Source organism: Macaca nemestrina, chromosome 4 (genome assembly GCF_043159975.1).
Source record: "Macaca nemestrina isolate mMacNem1 chromosome 4, mMacNem.hap1, whole genome shotgun sequence".
Taxonomy (NCBI): domain Eukaryota; kingdom Metazoa; phylum Chordata; class Mammalia; order Primates; family Cercopithecidae; genus Macaca; species Macaca nemestrina.
The window spans coordinates 16,294,190-16,303,262 of record NC_092128.1 but is presented as its reverse complement, the minus strand read 5'-3'; the positions used below and the strand labels follow the sequence as shown (position 1 = coordinate 16,303,262).

Here is a 9,073-nt window from a genome sequence, read left to right as displayed (position 1 = left end):
CGGGAGGCTGATGTGGGAAAATCACTTGAGCCTGGGAGGCAGGGGTTACAGTAGCGAAGATCATGCTACTACACTCTAGCCTAGGTGACAGAGTGAGACCTCACCCCCAATTTTAAAAAGAAAGGAAGGAAGGAAGGAAAGAAGGAAGGAAGGAAGGAAGGAAGGAAGGAAGGAAGGAAGGAAGGAAGGAAGAAAGAAAGGAGAGGTTCTCATATCTGGGAAAGATAAATTTTAGAGGGAAGAGGAAATGCACTCAGAGTCAACTGCTCTCAAAGGTTTATTAGAAGAGATTTATTTTAGTTGTTACTAAGGCAGGCAAGATAACTGGATGTAAAGAAGCCTCATGGAGGAAAAAAAAGATGCAGGATCTCGGAGGGGAGACTAGATAAACTTTTCACAGGAAGACAAGATTTGGGGATTTGTTAAGGAATGACTCAAAATCAACACTACATAAAGGGTTACATGCAATTTGGACATTTTTGAGAAGAGATGCCTTGAGACATCAATTGAAGACTCTCAAATTATGGGATTTTCAGCTCTAGCCTGTGCTTGAAAGGAGACTGCCTAATTATTTTTAAAATTATGATGCTTAGGAAAGTGTAAGAAAGGTGGAACATATTAAAGGAAAAGCAGGCAAACAAAAAATGAGAATACCTTTTAGATACAATTGCTCAACCAAGGAAATTAAAGATATTCAATATTTATCTTAATAGTGCTTGCTTTAGAGGACCCAGACATTGTTAATTGCACATCTCTCAATAGAGAAGATCACAGAGATCAAATCTAGAATATTTGGAAAGACTAGGGACAAGTGCAAACAAAAAATTTAAGAAGGAATTTAATTCTAGTGAATATTGCTAATACTACATGTGCTTGAGAAAGAACAGGACAAATTTACAAAGCATTTCAAACTTCTAGAAATTCAGCTTAAGCTAGACCAGGCCCAATAGCTCACGCTTGTAATCCCAGCACTTTGGGAGGCTGAGGCAAGTGGGTCACCTGAGGTCAGGAGTTAGAGACTAGCCTGGCTAACATAGTGAAACCTTGCCTCTACGAAAAATACAAAAATTAGCTGGGCGTGATGGCATGAGCCTGTAATCCCAGCTACTCTGGGGGCTGAGACACGAGAATCACTTGAACCCGGGAGGTGGAAGCTGCACTGAGCCGAGATCATGCCACTGCACTCCAGCCTGGGCAACAAGAGCAAAATTCCATCTCAAAAAGAAAAGAAAAAATTAGCGAGCCAACTCTTTATTCAGTAGGGGATCCTGTCTGCTAAGGAAAAGGTAATGGAAGAGCATATTCGATTCGGCAGAATGCTAGCTAGCCCAACAAGCTGCAAAGCTCAACACCTTCTTGACCAGAATCAAACCTCACATTTCTACTTCATTTGATCTGACATGAGTATTTTTCTCTCAGGTGTTTTGAGTCTTAGGTCAGAAAGAGTGGTTACCCCTGCACATGACCACTGTGCCAATGTAACACAACATGTATTACTTCGGGTCTTGACAAAGGGCTCATTTCTAGTGACTGTGTCCTTCTGGCTACCAGGAGACACTTCAGTGCCACAGCCACTCACTGACACTTTAGAGTTGCTGAGAGAATTGTCTGATTGTGAGAAACTAAGAAGCTCACGTTTGGTCCCTGGATCATGAGCCCTACCTGTTGAGCACTGAGAAAGCACTGGAAAGAGAAGGGAGGACCCAAAGATTTCTAAACTTGTGCAAATGGGCTAAGACCAATAGTGAGGTTGGGATTTTACACACGTTCAGGATGGTTATCAGATAAAGAAGCCACTGATATACCACCAGTACAATGCAGTTCAAATTACAATAAAAAGTTATGGGATTTTTTTGGGTCAGAAAAGCATATAAGAGAAGAAGTAAAGAGTACACATGATTCCTATCACCTTTTATCCTCCAAACTAACTCTCATTAACACACAGAAATGTTTTCGTAGGGGGCACAAAGATAGACTGCAACAATCGTGGCCAATATTAGGGTAGAGAAGGACCCTGTCCTGTAATGTTCCACATGTTAATGTTACGTGAAAGGGGACAGGGTCATCTCTGTGACAGTATAGTCACGGAAGCCTCTTCCTGCTCAAATAAGTGGCCTTCATTAAAAGAGACACAGAAGAATCTTGTTTCATAAGCTAATGCCGATCACTGAGACAGCAACTATTTCAGGAACATGAGGGAAGCTGTTGGAATGGGCTTTCCTTTAAACCTAGCCAGTTTTTTAAAAAAAAATCCCTGTCCTAGAATATTGTGGCCTTGAATCGAAGTGTTTTCTATATGTTTGTGTTTTCATCTTCCTTCCTAAGACCTATATCTAGGCTCTGCCTTCTCCAACCACAAATCTCAGGATGCTATGGAGTCTGAAGACACTTGATTGCAGAGATAGCACAAGACCCCCACCCCCACCATCACCACACACACACACACACACACAAATAAACACAGGACCAGAAAGGAGTGGTTACTGCTGATTCTCTAACATTACAAAAATATCACTGTTGTAACTTCTCACCCTGACGGTCATATGTTTCTCTGTCCCTTGACATACTCCCCCGTTTGGGGTGTTGGAGGAGAAATCTCTGTGCCAATAGCAGAGACATGGAGCTAGTGTGTCACAACCACTCTGTGAACAGAAAGCTTACTACTATCTATACTCTAAAAAGCAGGCCATTTTCTAGAGTTTCACCCCCTCACCAGAAAGGATTTATTTGTGGATATTGGTTGACTTACTATACCGAGAGACTCAAGTGTTAATCATTAAAGGAACGTGTTTGTGCTTTCTTAGAAGTAAGAGGAAGATCACATTTAACTGGAGAGTGCCTATTGTTGTTTTCAAGGAAGGTCAAAGCTCTCACTTACCCCTGCTCAATCTTCACCTGTGCCCAAAGAATTAACATAATTTTGAACCTTACCCTGGAGAAGTGAAATGGGACCTTGTCCTCCAGAAATGCAGAAGACACTGTGTGTGGCTGGGGGAGTCACAGAGCACAAGAGTATCCACCTCCAGCCCTCACTGGGAATAAAATTAGGACAGTTCTGTCTCTTTCCAGGGCAGCCACCTTGTTCTCTGCATGAGGAGCATGGCAGTCCAGATGCTTCCAGGAGGGATCTGGGGCAAAGCTCTAACTAAGCAACACATTACTTCGATTTTGCGTGTCTGGCATATAGGGATGGCCGGTGAGGGGAACAATAAAATTCTTGATATTTCACAAGTAATTTATGGATGTCCAGAATTTGAGGTGCTGATGGCACACCTAAGTGGCAATATGCACCAGGCAGATCAATACATGATGCATCAGAGAAAGCAGAATGGGTGATGTGATGTGCAATGCCACGGAAGCACTGCAGCTAGGAGAGGTGACAGCTAATGGGGGTGTTTAGAGTCTTTGAGTGAACCAACCACATCAAAGAGTAATTGTAATTTATTTCACTCAATCTTCTGTAGCATTCACTTTTGGAGGAAGGTCCTTTGAGCAGGGACAGAGATGGTGATGTCACTGACAGTCCCCCTTTTACTCTGGGTGAAAGGTCTAGAATCCTCAGCTCCAGTATTCATGCCCACAAGGGTCTCATCTAGGTGAAGGCTCCACCTGCCCTGCCCTGCCATGGCCACCAGGCTCCTCTGCTGTCTGGTCCTTTGTCTCCTGGGAGAAGGTGAATCCCCACAAATAAAGCACCTGCATTTTTGGATATTGCCAGTTATTATTCCAATTATGTTTCTTATTCTGTCCCCAAATTCTATGTCTTTTCACAGAGCTCATAGATGCTGGAGTCACCCAGACACCAAGGCACAAGGTGACAGAAATGGGACAAGAAGTAACTATGAGATGTCAGCCAATTTTAGGCCACAATACTGTTTTCTGGTACAGACAGACCGTGATGCAAGGACTGGAGTTGCTGGTTTACTTACGCAACAAGGCTTCTCTAGGTGATTCAGGAATGCCCAAGGATCGATTCTCAGCAGAGATGCCTGATGCATCTTTAGCCACTCTGAAGATCCAGCCCTCAGAACCCAGGGACTCGGCTGTGTATCTTTGTGCCAGTGGTTTGGTCACAGTGCTGCAGAATCGCCTGCTCCCTGTGCAGAAACCCTGGTGCTTTCTCTTCTCCTCCAGTACCCAGCAGCTCTCAGCAGCCTTTCTTGCTCCTCCCCCAGCACAGGAAGTACGTAGGTTTGGTGTTCCACATGTCCCTAGGCAAGGCAAGAACAGGTCATAAGGATGCATCACATTAGGAAACTTTTGGCAGGAAGTCAGTGGGTGCGATGGTTCCTGGGATTCCTCACATACTTCTCACAAGGGTGCCTGAGACCAGGTTTGAGGGTGAGTGTCACAGACTGGAGCTTTCAAGTGATCGAGTGAGCTTAACACTGTGCAGCCATTGCACGTGAATGCTTCTCTCCTTTGCTGCTTTTCGTTATGACTGCTCTGCCTTTTCTTTTCTCTTCTACCTCAAAACTTTCAACATCTTTGATGACTTCCAACATCAATCTTGGCTTCTCAGTTGTTTCAGTTGCTCACTTCAAATGATCATTTCCTTCACCTTCTTCTCCACTTTCTTTTTCTAGACTTCCAATAACAAATTATTTGAATTACCCCCAAATAGCTTCCTCAAGCCTCCTATTGTCTCATGCAGGCTTCTCTTTTCATCTCTGGTACTACTTCTGCAGCAATTCTTCAACCCCATCAGGACCACTAATTGACTTCTCCTGCAAACATTGCACCATATATCATCTCATGTACTATATTCATTATCCGACTTAGACTATGTGTTCTAAGATGATTGTGAAATTCTTGCATATGTCTTCAACTCTCATCTTTTCTTTTTCTGTTTCTTACCTGGAAAGAGACCTTTCTTAGCTGAAAGGGCCACTGAGTAGGCCCTTTCAATGACACAGAGAACATAAAATGTCCCTTACCCTTGTCAAACGGTATTGTAACTATAGAGTATGTCTTGAGATCTGTAAGTCCCTCTATGCATATAAAATTATATACTTTTCTTCTATTAAAAGAACGTTACTTTTTAATGAGTTCATCAGTTTCATCTTTCAATTATAGTTATACTTTTGACAATTATAGAAACACTAAAAAAAGTTATGCACTCAGAATGTATGATCCTATCACTTTTACGTGTGTGTGTGCTTCACTTCATATGTACAAAAAAGTTAAAAGAATGTCGAATAGGCATATTTATCCATTCTCTTGTAGGAATGATAAAAACAAACTTCCAAGGGGAAAATATTTGCAAAATAATCCACGGCACATAAAATTATTTAAGAAAAAAATAAATCAATAAATATCTCTGTTAAGTTTATATATAGTTTTATATGCTTGGGTAAGGAAGAAAAAAAGTTGTGATACATTTTGCTGTATTTGGAGAGAGAAAATATAGAAAGAGCAGAAAAAACATGATTAGCCTTGTCTTTGTTTAAAACTTTTCCTTTTTAAATTTGATGCACTATTTACCATCAAATTTAAAACAACACCATTGCTATAAAACAATATACAGACAAGCTAAGAAGAAAAAGAAATTTACTATGTAAAAAAAAAGCAGGAACTTATAGGCAGAGTATTAAGGGGAAGTTAAAATTATAAAGACCTATAAGCTTTCAGAGCGGTACAGACCTCACAGCTGAAGCTGGGATTTTAATGTCCTTATGAAAGAGATGACAAAAAAGAGCCAGAATTACATTGTTTGCCTTAATCCTGGAGCTTCAAAATGCTCCCAGGCTTTATAAACTAAAAGTATTATACCCCAAAGATCCAGAAATTGGAAACTGGATGTTTGGTCAGGTCTTTGGGTGATATATAAAAAGGAAAAGTTAGGAGAGAAAAATTGAATCTTCAGGCTGTGTCTCACATGTGTTTGGAATGAAATATACTCTGCATGGAATGTACAACACACACCCAAAAACTGACAAAAAGGTCCATAACCATTAAAACCCTTGGGGACCCTGGCATTAAGAAATTCAATACGGTTCTGGAGTAAACTTCTGTTTCCAACCAAGATGGATTAACAGGAATTAGATTTAACTTCTTGCTTGAAACAGCTAACACCCCACCCCCCACCCTGCCCCCCTCCACACACACGTACACACAACACGTGAAACAACGGTTGTCAAGACATTGGAAGTCAGGCAACAGAAGACAATGATCTCTGAGAGATGGAAACAACCAAGCTGAGAACTATGACTGTCTTAATACCTGGAGGGAGTTTCCAGGCCGTGGGCCAGAAAGCAGAATCCAGGCAGAGCTGGGTGATCTCACTGAGCTCAGAGTCAGAGTTGGAAATACAAGATCAAAGCAGCTAGATTTCACATGACAGGGCATTGAAAAGGCGATTGCTGCACAGAGAGAATCCTGGAGACCTTCCTAGGGTCTCTCTTAACCTTTCAGCTGTGCTGTAAGCAGTACATGTGTGAGGAAATTCCCTAAGGTTGGAGAAAGAGCCACTCAACAATGCCTGGAGCTCACAAAGGGCTAAAAGATATATATATATATATATATATATATATATAATATTTATATATATATAAAATATAGAGAGATATATATTATATATAATATAGATATATTTATATTATATATAATATGGATATCTATATTATATATAATAGATATATAGATATATATAATAGATATATATTATATATAATATAGATATCTATAAATATATATATATCTATATTATATATAATATAGAGATATATATATAGAGAGAGAGAGCAGTGAGAATGGGAAACTTAATAATTCATGGGTCAATCAGCAGAGGTTTCAGATGACTTTTGCCTCAGTATTAAAGCAAAACAAGCCCTTCACTAAATTTGGCTCCTGGTCTACGTGGGCGAGACTTCAAAATATCAAACTGTTTACAAGTAACTCAAGTCTCAGAGAAAAACTGAAGAACATTTCTAACATTTCTAACGTACAAGAACATCTGTTTGGCGATATCAGTATGAATTTATTGTTTTTAAACATATAGATAAAATGGTAAAGAAATGAATACATACCTGTGTGAATAATGGGTTGGTATATATATATGTATTTCATAGTTCTGTCCACTTAGAAGACCACTAGTGCCCAGATGTTTGTTGCCAAATATTCTCCAATTAAAAAAATGAAAGGTGGTTCTAGGACCCTGAGGTAAAAAATACAAGAATGTTGTAACGAGGTGTGTTCCAAAAAAAAAAAAAAAGAAAGAAAGAAAAAGGATGTGACACATCTCAAAAGGACAGAGGAATCCATCTGAAAGAGCTTCCCCAATGACTAAGGCTGGAACAATTTGTAAAAGAAAATCCGTAAGTTCACACTGAAAATGAAATGATTAAATAAATAAATAATAAAAAATGTGAGACAGGACAATCTCTTACTGAAGAATTCCAAATTGCATATGTAGAAGAAACAGAGGGAAATAGAAAAGTCACTGTGACAACACCACTGTGAGTAGTTGCCACACATAAGACCCAATGACGAGTGCTAAAATTAGTGGGTGTAACTTTAAGAAGAAATTGATCATTTGTACAGTTGTAAAGTATCGTCCCCAAAATATTAATTAAGACGGTGGTTTTAACATATGCCCATACATTCTTTTATACTCATCCCCCTAGATTCTGCTCTCCTGGATTCAGTGGCCTCCCTCTAATGAATAGACAAGGGAAATAGAAAAATGGTAATCAAGTGACCAAAGTTAATAAACATGACCCGTAATAAGTCTTGTGAACCTCGTGTGCATTCTCTTATGATGCAATGTTGTGATGTTATCATGTGACTACATATCTATAATATTCCTCTCCCAAATCTATAATTCCTGTCTAATAATGAGAAAGCATCAGACAAATCCAAGTTGAATGACATTCTACAAAACCTGACCAGTAATCTTCAAATGTCAACATCATTAAAGACAAGGAAAGAGGCTGTCACAAATTGAAGAACACTAAGAAGATATGACACCTAAATGTAATATGGGATCCTGGATTAGGTACTAGGGCAGGAAAAGGTCATTATCAGAAAAACTGGGGAAATCTGATTACAGTCTTTAGTAAAACTGAACTGTCTTTAGTTTAGTAAAACTGAACTTGACAACTGTGCCAGTGTCAAATTCATAGTTTGTGTGATGTTAGCACCAGTGGGTGTTGGATGAAGGATATAAAGTCACTTGGTAGTATTGTTATAGCTACAGGACATTAGTCCTCCAGCTTTGGGTCACCTGAGTCCCTACCAAGCCAATTTGTGAGGCTGCTGTTAGTTGTCCTTACTCCCCAGACTCAGAGCTCTCAGATAGACCTAGAATTCAACCTCTTCTTCTTCTTGACCTCTGCTTCACTGCATCCTAAACATGGCGGAGTGGAAGGGTAGTGAGGGAGGCTGAGCAGAAGCCCGTTATTAAGAAGCCCATCACTATAGCTTCTCTGATGGTTCTCTGAGACAGGGGCTCCCTCTGTAGTCTCCTTTGTGTACAATCCCAAGCATGCTGGGCCACATAGACTCCACCAAAGCTAGTTTTTATGAGGAGGCAAATATTGAGGCTCCACTGTGAAGAAAATGTCCATGTCAGATTTATGTACAAAAGATTAAAGCTGATGCACTACTATTGCAGGAAAATGATACCTATGAGAATTTCCAAAAGCCAGATTTTGTATTGTGTGGCTGGCTGAATAATACCCCTCCCCACAAAGATATCCACATCCTAATCCCTGGGATCTGCCTCTATTACCTTAGATGGAGAGAGTGGACTTTACAGATGTGATGAAGTTAAGGATCTGGAGATAAGGAGATTATTTTGGATGAGCCTAGTGGCCCTTAATGCAATTACATGTGTCCTTATAAGAGATAGCCAGCGGGAGATCAGACCCACATGGAGAAGAGAAGGCAATGTGACCATAGGGGAAGAGATTAGAGTGATGTAACCACAAGCCGAGGAGTGAGGCAGCCACTAGAAACAGAGGCAAGGAATGAATCTTCTCCTATATCCTCTAGAGGGAATGTGGTCCTGATGACACCTGGATTTTGGTCCAGTGACATCGATTTTGGACTTTTCCATAACTGTGAGAATAAA

The 9,073-nt window shown here is 40.2% G+C and overlaps 1 long non-coding RNA gene across 1 annotated transcript in view; it reads right to left on the bottom strand.

Annotated features, from left to right (window-relative positions):
- Positions 1–2,243: 2,243 nt before the first annotated feature.
- The window catches only part of LOC105471225 (uncharacterized), a 29,824-nt gene continuing 22,994 nt past the window's right edge, over positions 2,244–9,073 (bottom strand). The window contains exons 2-3 of the long non-coding RNA XR_981038.3: positions 7,029–7,156; positions 2,244–4,211 (exon numbers count right to left, since the gene is read on the bottom strand). This is a non-coding gene — a long non-coding RNA (uncharacterized lncRNA). The remainder of the gene's footprint in view (positions 4,212–7,028; positions 7,157–9,073) is intronic.